Source organism: Phoenix dactylifera, chromosome 15 (assembly GCF_051530095.1).
Source record: "Phoenix dactylifera cultivar Ajwa chromosome 15, Ajwa_hap1_PhDact_Kaust_v1.1, whole genome shotgun sequence".
In the NCBI taxonomy this organism is placed as follows: domain Eukaryota; kingdom Viridiplantae; phylum Streptophyta; class Magnoliopsida; order Arecales; family Arecaceae; genus Phoenix; species Phoenix dactylifera.
The window spans coordinates 14,486,593-14,497,097 of NC_143204.1; the positions used below are offsets into that span (position 1 = coordinate 14,486,593).

The following is a 10,505-nucleotide window of genomic DNA, read 5'->3' on the forward strand; positions in this document are numbered from 1 at the left end:
CAACTATTCTCTCCTTCTCTACTACTATTATTTCTCTCTTCTAAAGTGCTCTTCTAGCAATTTAATTTTTAGTTTGCATTTAGCAAGTGTTCAAGTGCTACACAAGAGGAGGTTCCTGTTGAGAATAGAAGGTCACTCCTGTTGAGAGCACAAGAGGAAGCTCAGAATCTCAGCTCTGCCTCTGCCCTCCGACCCTCTACTCAATTCCTCCTTGTGGTTAGTTTTTATTTTTTGAATTCATCAATTTAGATATGTCATCTTTTGAGGAAAGTCATTTTGGCATTCCTCCTGTTTCTGAGGGAGAAGAAACTAATTTCCAACCCCATGTTCCTAGTTCCACTAGAACTAGTGAACCGAGTGAAGATCAAACCTCTTCTCGTAAGAGGACTAGTGCTGTATGGAATGAATTTGATAGAGTTATGGTTGATGGAGTCTGGAAAGCTAAATGTAAAAAATGTGCCAAACTTTATAGTTGTAGTAGTAATGGGAGAACAGGGCATTTAAAAAGACATCAAGAGAGTCATAGGATGCATGATTCTCATGCTCAAACTCAAAGTACCCTTAATATACAATGAGGATTACTTGTAGGTAATTTTGCATATAATCAAGAAAATCAAAGAAAAGCACTTGTAAAATGGATAGTTAAGGATGAATTACCTTTTAGTTTATGTGAATATTTTAATTTTGAAGAATATGTTCAATTAAACCTAAAACCTGCTTACAAAAGAACTAGTAGGCGTACATTTAGAAGAGTAGCTATGACTAACTTTTTAGCAATGAGACAAAGTTTAATTGAAACACTTTCTACTTTAAATGTAAAAATTTTATTAACTTCTGATATTTGGTCAGCATCTGTAGGTAGTAATTGTTTTATTGCCATTACTGCTCATTATATTGATAATGATTGGCAATTAAATAAACATATTCTTGCTTTTCGTGCTTTTGATTTTCCACATTCTGGGCAACAAATTTCAAATATCATTTATCAAACTGCATGTTCATATAATATTAATGATAAAATTATGTCTATTATTTTTGATAATGCATCTAATAATAATTCTGCTGTTACATTATTAAAAGACTCATTGCATCCCATGTTAGATGGAAATTTATTGCATATTAGATGTGCATGTCATATCTTAAATCTTTCTGTTCAAGCTGGCATGGGCATGATTCAAGATGTGATTTCAAAAATTAGAAATACAGTTTCTTTTATTCATGCTTCAAGATCAAGACTTCAAGAATTTAAGGAACTATGTATAAATCATAGTAAACGTTTTAAAAAATTTAAACTTGATGTAATTACTCGTTGGAACTCAACATATAGCATGATACATGATGCATACCCATATAAAAACTTATTAAGTGCATATATTAATGATCGTGGATTAGGCTTTACATTGACTGAAACTGATTGGAATAAAGAAAAAATTTTGGAAGATTTTTTGCTTAGTTTTTATAATGCTACCAATGTTCTTTCTGGTATTTATTATCCAACTTCATGTTCATTTTTACAACAAGCATATATAATTAGTCAAAAATTTGCAGAACATAGATATGATGATGTTTTAATGCCTATTATTGACCAAATAGAATCTAAATAGAATGAGTATTGGGACAAGATATGTCCTATGCATAACTTAGCTGCTGTATTTGATCCAAGAGTTAAATTGAATGGCGTGCTAATTTTACTTGATGCATACTGTGAAAATATGATTCAAGATCCTGAACCTGCTAAAAATGAGGTAAAACAACTTCTTTATGATATTTATGCTATATATGATGAAAAAATTCGTGGATCTAGATTCTCCGTACAAAGCTCTATTTCTTCTTCTAGTAGTTCTCTTTCGTCATCTATTTTTTCATTCATTGCACAGAGAAAACACACATATGCTTCAAGTTTATCTTCATCTTCTTCATCTTTAAGTAGTGAACTAGAATTTTATTTACGAAATGATCTTCAGTCTGCATATGATGAAAATCAAATAGAGAGTCTAGATGTATTATCTTGGTGGAAGAGTGTTAAAAATCAATATCCTGTTATGTCTGCAATTGCACGCGATATTTTAGCTGTGCCGATGTCCATGGTAGCATCGGAATCCGCTTTTAGTGCAGGTCGGCGTGCTCTTGACGAAAAGAGAAGTAGGATGACGGGCGAAACGGTTGAGATGCTTCTCTGCTTCAAAGATTGGTTGAATGCTGAGGCAAGACTTCAAGATAAAGGTGGACATAATACAACATCCTCTGATGATGATGATACAAACACTACTGAAGAGTGAATACTGATTCACTGAATCACTGATGATTAGTAAGATTTTTTAATTTTTTATAATTGTACATTTTTATTTTTTTTAATATTAAAGTGAGTCATCTCTATTTTTTCTCCTTTCTTATTGTATTCTGGAGGTCAGACCAAGGTCCAAACCTCCCTTCATGTACCATTTTGATTTAAATTAATAAACTGGTAGGGGTCTATGCCAAACTCTCCACCATTAAGGTGGCTTTATATTAATAAATCCTTAGTTTTCAATATTTATTAATTTATTAAAAAAAATTTATGAAGCATTTATTTTAATGGAGACGGGCCGTGCCTGGCCCGGCCCAGGCCCGGACCGGGCCTGGCCCGCGGGCCAGCCCGGCCCAGGCCCTTATGGGCCGTGCCGGGCTGGCCCGCGGGCCGTGCCGTGCTTGGCCCGCGGGCCAAGAGCGGGCCGTGCCGGCCCAGGCCCGAAGCGGGCCGTGCCGGGCTCGGCCCGCGGGCCAGAAACCCGTGACCCAGCACGGCCCCCTTGAATGGGCCGTGCCAGGCACGGCCCGGTACTGTAGCTAGCGGGCCGTGCCAGGCACGGCCCGCTTCGTGCCGGGCCGTGGGCGGCCCGGCCTAGTGCCCAAGTCTAGACCTCACCCAAAATGGCTAGTCAGAAGGTATTGTTTGGGTTCCTTGATCCTGTATAAGTACCCAAGATCTACCCAACGAATAACCGATGTATGACTAAATACACGCCCGCACGGATCCTCACAGTTTTCATTACCTTTAACTGCATAATGTGTCATGTAGATATGCATTCAAGTGCCACCAAATATCAAAAGCTGGGAAGGACACTGTTTAGTGTTTATCCACCCAATGCGATGGTGGACTCATTTGGTTCACAGGAAGAGAAGAGGAGAAAGTATGATAAGGAGAAAGATGGCAAAGTAGCTTTTTTAATGAGAATAAGATTTTCATATTTCATAAAAAAAAATCCATGTAGAATATAGGAAAATCAAATTCCCATTGGCTGGAAATTAGGGTAATTTTTTTTTTTTAAAAGTGTTTTTAAGCTTTTAGATTGAATGGAGTAAGGTATTTCTCTTGAATAAGGGTATAATGGATATTTTACATAACTTTCTCAGCAGAGTAGATGCTCAACCAAATATAAGAAACTTTGGAATATGTCACTTTTCCGTAATCAACCAAATATGTAAAAACTATTTTTCAAGCATCATATAGCTGAAGTATCAACTTCTTAGGAAAAATATTCAGGTGAGAAAAACTCTTTCCACAAACCAAACGAGTCATGCATTCCATCTCATGTAAAATCTCTCTCTCTCTCTCTCTCTCATGCATTCCCTTCTTTGTGGGTATGCAAAACCTTAGTTCCTTTCTTTCGAGTTTTGACCTTCATATATATTTGGTTTTTGTGAACATTTCCCACTGGAGGCTGCGATGGATATGTGGATGTATGGGATGGTAACAATAAGAAAACGCTACAAAAAAATAGTCTATTCCGATGCCTTTTAGAGTCTGCATTAACACTCATAAGCGTCGGTAATTTTGGCGCCGACGCTTTCAAGAGCATCGCAAATGCGTTGCATAGGTGGAGGTAGAAAGTTTTTTTGCCAACGCTTTTTGAAAGTGTCGGGCAAAAATTGAAGCTATGCTGACGCTTTTAAGTGTCGGCCTAGTTTAGAGTCCGACACAGTCATAATTATTTTTTTTCAAAAAAATATAATTTAAAAACTCTAACCCTAGAGGCCTCGTGGATGGCTTTCTAGGGCGGTCCCTGATCGTCCGAAGGCGAGGAAGAAGAAGAGGAAGAGACGGGGGAGGGGGCCATCGTAGATTTTGATGAGGAGTAGCCGATAAAGAGGAAGAGAAGTTCACTAGATTTTGATGATGCCTAGCTTACTGTGCTTCCTCCGATTGATCTTGGCATGCATCGTCGCCGCCATCGTAGAAATTTTCACTCAAACATAAGATATCTTCGAAAAGGGGCAAAATGAAATAAGATCGGGAGGAGAGTTTAAGGCTCACGAGATCTAGTCGAGAAGAGCTTTCCTCGCAAGAAATTAATGGGAGAACATCTCCTCGCAAGAAGTTGACGTGCTATTCCAGTCTCCGACGGCTGCCCTCAAAGAAACCCTAGCAAGGAGATCTCAAGATTCTTCTTCGTGAAGGAAGGGGATCACGCTGAGGACCCCTTCTCCTCCTTGGTCCATGGCACGGCCTCGAGGAATCGGACACAGGGCCAGACACAGTCATTGAAGAGGAGCTCCAGCGCCCCCATAAGCATCTCCAGGGCATCGGCTACTGAGCGGATCGCACCGGTGAAGCCGAAGGTGTGAAGGAGGGGGAGAATGGCGATGTAGATGTCGAATGGGGGGAAGTGGGGGCAGTGCCGGCTCGAGCCTTAGGCGACTGAGGCGGTCGCCTAAGGCCCCCGGCCCAGGGAAGGCCCCCACCGGAAGATGCTGCAGCTATACAAACACTCATTCCTTCCATTCTCGTCTTCCCCCCTTCGTCTTCCACTCTTATCTTTCATCCCTTCTCTTTTTTCGTTTTGGTCTTGGTTTTCCTTCCCTCATATTACTCCTGATCCAGCTGGGCCATCGGGAAGAAAGATAGGGGGATCGGAGATGGACTTCTTGGAGGGTGGAGATTCTTTTAATTTTCTCCTCTCGGTTTCTTCTCCCCTCTTGGGTGGTAGAGAGAGAAAAGGAGCTAGAGGGAGTTGAATGGCTGCTGTGCTGTGATGTTGCAGTTGCTGCTTGGGTACTCACTTGAAGGGGAGATGGTGGGATGGGACTTTTATTTATTGGATGGAGTGAATTTTCCATAATGCCCCTACTTTCTCTTATAGAGAGGTTCAATTCTTTTATTATCTTGACAATGAAGTGCCATGAGATAACCATTTCCTATTCGGCTTTTGCTTGACATGGTAAACACTATTGTCAAGCATTATTTTAGTTAATTAATCAGTTTCATGGCCCTTCTTTTCGAGCAATTACTTTTATTTACTTTCATTTAAAAATTATATTAAATTAAAAAAGTTATTTACCTATTTTTATTAAATTTATATATCTATGTTGAAATAGTATACTTGATAGCTATCTATTTCTATATCATTTTTTTAAATATTTTATATTTATTAAAAAATTTTATTATTAAAAAAAAGAGGCCTCATTCATTGGATTTGCCTTAGGCCCCCAAATGTATTGGGCTGCCCCTGAGTGGGGGTCGTCGGAGGGGGGGATCTTGAGGAAAAGCTGTCGGATCCTGTCTCCACTGGGGTCGGGGTGGTGCCATCGGTCGGAGAGGAGGGCGGAGAAGTAGCGGGAGCGGCGGAGCACTGTGGAGTGGGGGTGGAGGTCGAGCAACTGGACGGAATCGGGGTCGTTTGGCTGGAGGAGGAGGAGGATGTCGGCGGTGGCCGAGGAGTCGAAGCCACAAAGGCGGGGGTGGAGGGGGGACGACAGCTGGGAGGGGGAGGAGGGTTCCGTCGGAGGAGAAGAGGCGGCTGCTGCTGCCAATGCGCTTCGAAGGGATTTGGGATCGGAGCGGCTGGAGGGGTTAGTGATCGGGAGAGAGGGGCTGGGATTTATTTGGTTGGGGGGGGTGCAAAATGGCCTCCGACGACGCTTTAGAGAAAGCGTCGTAGGGGCTGGGATTTATTTGGACTTTGACGACGCTTTGGAGAAAGCATCGTTGTGGGCGGAGGTCAGTTGGACTTTGATGACTCTTTTATGCATTGTCTAATCATCCCATTTGGCCCACGACGCTATCCAACCTCCTCATTGTATCATCACCGCCGACACTATTTTAAAGTGTCGGCAAATTTTAGTGCTGGAGCTAAAATTACCGATGCTTCTACCTAGCGTCGGCATGTAAATGTTGGGATATCCAACTTTTTCTGTGGTGAGAGATTACAGCAGGTAACATGCTTCATCTTTGCATCACTATGAGAATCTGTTGAAGTCGACGATATCTTTCTTGTTCTGTTCTTCACGGTATACAAAATACCCAACTAGTATTGCAGCGTTATCTTTCACCAGAGATGCACGTCTGCTGGCTGTGCCATCCAGCTACACGTTTGAAGAGGGAGACATACTGTGAGCGAACCAAATTATTTTGTTAACCTCATAAAATTTCTTGCTACTAAAATGATGCCCCGGCCGTGATGCAATTAATCAATGCTCATTAACAAATCTAATCTCGCACTCATGAGCCTGAAGCCATTTTTTTGAATGTAAACGTAGTCAAACTCAAGCCAAAGCCTAAACCCATTGCCTGCACCTCCTCCATAAGTTGATTTGTACAACGAGAAATAGCATAGTTAAAATTTGTAGAATTCTTATTACAGAATAATTATAAAATTTTCTTCTCGAGTGTTTCTTGTTTCCCACCTTTACGTTCTTTGCTTTGAAACAGAAACAAAGGAGCTGCTCTTTAGGTCTTAGTAATGGCTTAAAATGCCGCTCTTTTGTATCCCTATAGTGGTTATACTTTATGCCATACGGGCATGTTATATGCCCTCTTCTTTTCTTTCTTTCTTTTTTTTTTTTTGGTAAAAATGGTAATTTAAATTACTCTAACATGAGTACAACCAGCCAAATCAGTAGAAAGCAAAACATTCAAAGAAGAACAGCATCAACACTGCAGACCGAACAGTTTGACCTGCACCCTTCGCGCCTTTAAATCATCAAAATATAGTTGGATAGGATTTAGACATCAGCACTAATGAACCTAGTCGGCAGCAATCCATGGCATTACGTGGCTTAAACGCTCCTTATAGAAACTATTTGAAGTCCAAATGCAAGATGCAAGTAATCTTCCAGCTATAAATTATAGACGACAAACCCTCCATCATTCACAGGTATTTCAGAACTCTGGCGAACTTACAATATTGATCCAAACATGCATTGAACTAAGACGGAGGAAGAGAATTAGCAGCCCCCCAACAACTCGAACAGCACAATTACAGCACGTGGTCACACGCTGCACGGTAGAGCCCCATGGCCCATGCTTAAAAAAATCTCGGCGGCTTGAGGAATATTGGCGTGTAAAAAGAAAACGATAAATACGTGGCATCCACTCGAAGTGATTCCCACGAAACAGCGAAGACTAAGGTGTAGTACGTGTTCCCATTGTACAATATTACGTCCACCTTCCATCCAGTGAGATGCCTCCTCTCTTTAAATTAACTCCGGATCCCTGTTGTCCATTTTGATGCGTCATTGTTTAAGAAAAACGATTCACAAAGACTATTTAACGGCACGAGAAGATCCATCCATCGTGAGAGCCGGTTTCGTGTTGTTTTGACCAAAGAACGAGTCCACTCTCACCACATTTCGTGTTGACCCACGAGGCCACCAGTAGTCCTACCACTTAACGCGTTCCTGCGCCGCTTAACCTGCTCCAGCCCCCTAGTTTGATGCCACTCCCCACCCATATATTTGGACCACCCCGACACCATCTCCTTGCTCTCCACTCTTTAGCTCTCTCTGATTCCAATCCCTTCTCTTCTTTTGCTCTTATTCTCGCTGTTATCTGTAGCTCGATGGCTCTGGAAGCACTGGCCGTAACGCCGGCGCCGGCGCCGGCTTTGGTGTCGAAGTCAAGTGTGAGTGAGGCGACGTCGGAGGAGGTGGCACCGCCGCCTCAGCTCGAAACGTGCGCGAAGCGGAAGCGGTCGAAGCGTCACCGCTTGTTCGATCACCGCCCGACCGAAGAGGAGTACCTGGCCCTCTGCCTCATGATGCTGGCCCGCGGTGAAGGTGGGCCCGGTCACCGCCTCCCGTCCCCTTCTCCTCCGCCGCCGCCGTCGGCGGCGGAGGCGAGGCAGGATTTCAAGTGCTCGGTCTGCGGCAAGGCCTTCAGGTCCTACCAGGCTCTCGGAGGCCACAAGGCCAGCCACCGGAAGCCCGCTACCCCCTCCTCTGCCGGCGGCAGCAGCGGAGGAGGAGAGGAGGTGGTCTCCAGCGGCTCAGTCTCGTCGTCAGGAGGCGTGGGGAGGGTGCACGAGTGCTCGGTGTGCCACAAGACGTTCCCGACGGGGCAGGCTCTGGGGGGCCACAAGAGATGCCACTACGACGGCGGCGCCGCCGCCGCCGGAGCTGCCGGAGGAATCGGGGTGACGACGTCGGAGGCGGCGACATCGGGGCCGAGGGGGTTCGATCTGAACCTGGTGCCGCTGCCGGAGTTTGGGCGCCAAGCTACTGCAAGTCGGTGTTTGGCGGCGGCGGCGACGGAGGAGGAGGTGCAGAGCCCTCTGGCGCTGAAGAAGCCGCGGTTCTTAATTCCGGCTTAGAGAAACGCGACGGTATCTGAAGAGAGCCTAAGACCGCCTTTGTTTAGTTTATTATACTTGGCCTTGTAATCTTGTTAATGTTGAAATTATATTTGTTGGTGTACAGAGAATTGCTACTTAATTCGTTGTTGAATTTTGCAAATATTTCATTGTTGGTTCGAGATAAATTTTGTCTGAGAATTAAGATTAATTATTTTTGTCAGTATGGATACTGACTTGGTCCTCTCCTGAGTAAATTTAATTAAGATGTTGTGGGTTTTGGTGAGGGGATAAGAGGAGAAAAGGTAGGAGAAGAGGGAGCAGTTCTTTTGCGTGCATGCTCACTATTCTGTAAGAACGGAAAATAAAGCAAAAGCATTTTATAAAAAAATATTTTCTAGATTTTGTAAAAAGAAAAATAGAGATGCTGTTGTTTGCCCCTTCAAGAGGCCTCCATTTTGATTGTTCCCACTCTGCTTTATTGGATTTTAGGGCATGTTTTCTTGCAAGAAAATCCAGAGAATAAAAAAAAGTAATTCCATGAAATGAGTTTCCAGAGCAGTGCTTTCAGACAAGTTAAATATTCCATGTTATAAATTAGATTTATATTTTTTTATTTTTTATTTTTTAGAAAATAATTTTTGGGACTGTTTTCATTGCAGCGAAACAGGCGCACCAAATTGGCGGCAGGGACAGATTGGAGTTGAAACTTCAGAAGCTATAGAGGTTGGAGGTGGCATCTGGCAAGTATCTGAGGCCACTTTTGGTGCACTAAAATTAAAGAGGTTTGATCAATTATCTGATATAAGCCGAGAGTGATGATATGGTAGCTGTTTCGTGCTCGGAAGTTGGTCTTCCAAGTATTTTTTCCAACTCGCTAGATATGATGAAAAATGATATGTTTTTGAAGAAAATTATTAATCTCTAATAGTAGAAAATCAAAACATGTCCAATCACATTTGCTACGATGCTCTACGGTGCATGGATTGCACCACAGAATACTGTAACATGCTCGATGATCCATATGAGAAGATGGATAGCTATAGCAACCATATATCATATATGGCATCAAAAGCCATCTTGTATGATAACCGCCCATCTTTTGTTAATGGCAATCGAGCATGATACAACACTCTGTAATGCTATCCGCACACCGTACTGGATGTGTGACTTCTAGTTTAGTCTTTATATGATGCTGCATTTCTTCCACAAATGTGGTGGAGGGGGTAGGGCGAAAGAGATCTACCGCACAGTTCAGTCATCTAGGTGACTCCATGTAGGACCCATAGAAGCTTCCTTTTTTAGCCCTTAGATGGCACCCGATTTCTCCAATTGGAAGTAGCAGGGATCTTAGGTTGGATTGGGTAGCAATTAGTCGGCAACTAACATAATTTATTCCTGGTGGCTGGTAGATCGGCTATGATCAATTGCTTTATGTTGGAGTTACATTTATGTGGTGTGGTGGGGGAAGTGGGTTTGTTAAGAACTACTTTTAGTTGCAAGTCAATTGTCACAAAGTCATGTTGCTATGGGTTAGGGGTCCCATGACAATTAAGTCAAGCATGGTAGGTTAGTTGTTGTTTGAGACAAAAAAAATCAAGCCACATATTATTTCTCACAAAAAATTTAAAAAAAATAAATTCGAGCCACATGTTGCTCATGGGCCAATCCCTCATGAATGATATGCAAATCAGTTATACTAGCAGAAGTTAGTTGTAAGGATTTAACTTTCATGCCTTTGTCCTATCAAGATCCACTAATCCAAACATGTCTCGTAGGTTCCAACTTTTGTGGAATTAATATAGGAATTATCATGACAAAAGAAAAAAAAAAAGAAAAGAAAATACATTGGACTAAGGGTGGGCAATTTGGGTAGGAAGGTTGGCTTTGGTTGGGTAAAATTTGGTCAGATTAAAAAAATAAAGAAAAAAACTCGATCCAATCTGTTCTAGATTTTAT

The 10,505-nt window shown here is 42.4% G+C and overlaps 1 pseudogene across 1 annotated transcript; it reads left to right on the forward strand.

Annotated features, from left to right (window-relative positions):
- The first annotated feature begins 7,703 nt into the window (after positions 1 to 7,703).
- Positions 7,704 to 10,004, forward strand: LOC103697117 (zinc finger protein ZAT6 pseudogene; annotated as a pseudogene). Its single transcript, XR_015973665.2, has 2 exons — positions 7,704 to 8,579; positions 9,209 to 10,004. The product of XR_015973665.2 is annotated as a zinc finger protein ZAT6 pseudogene (transcript).
- Positions 10,005 to 10,505: the final 501 nt, after the last annotated feature.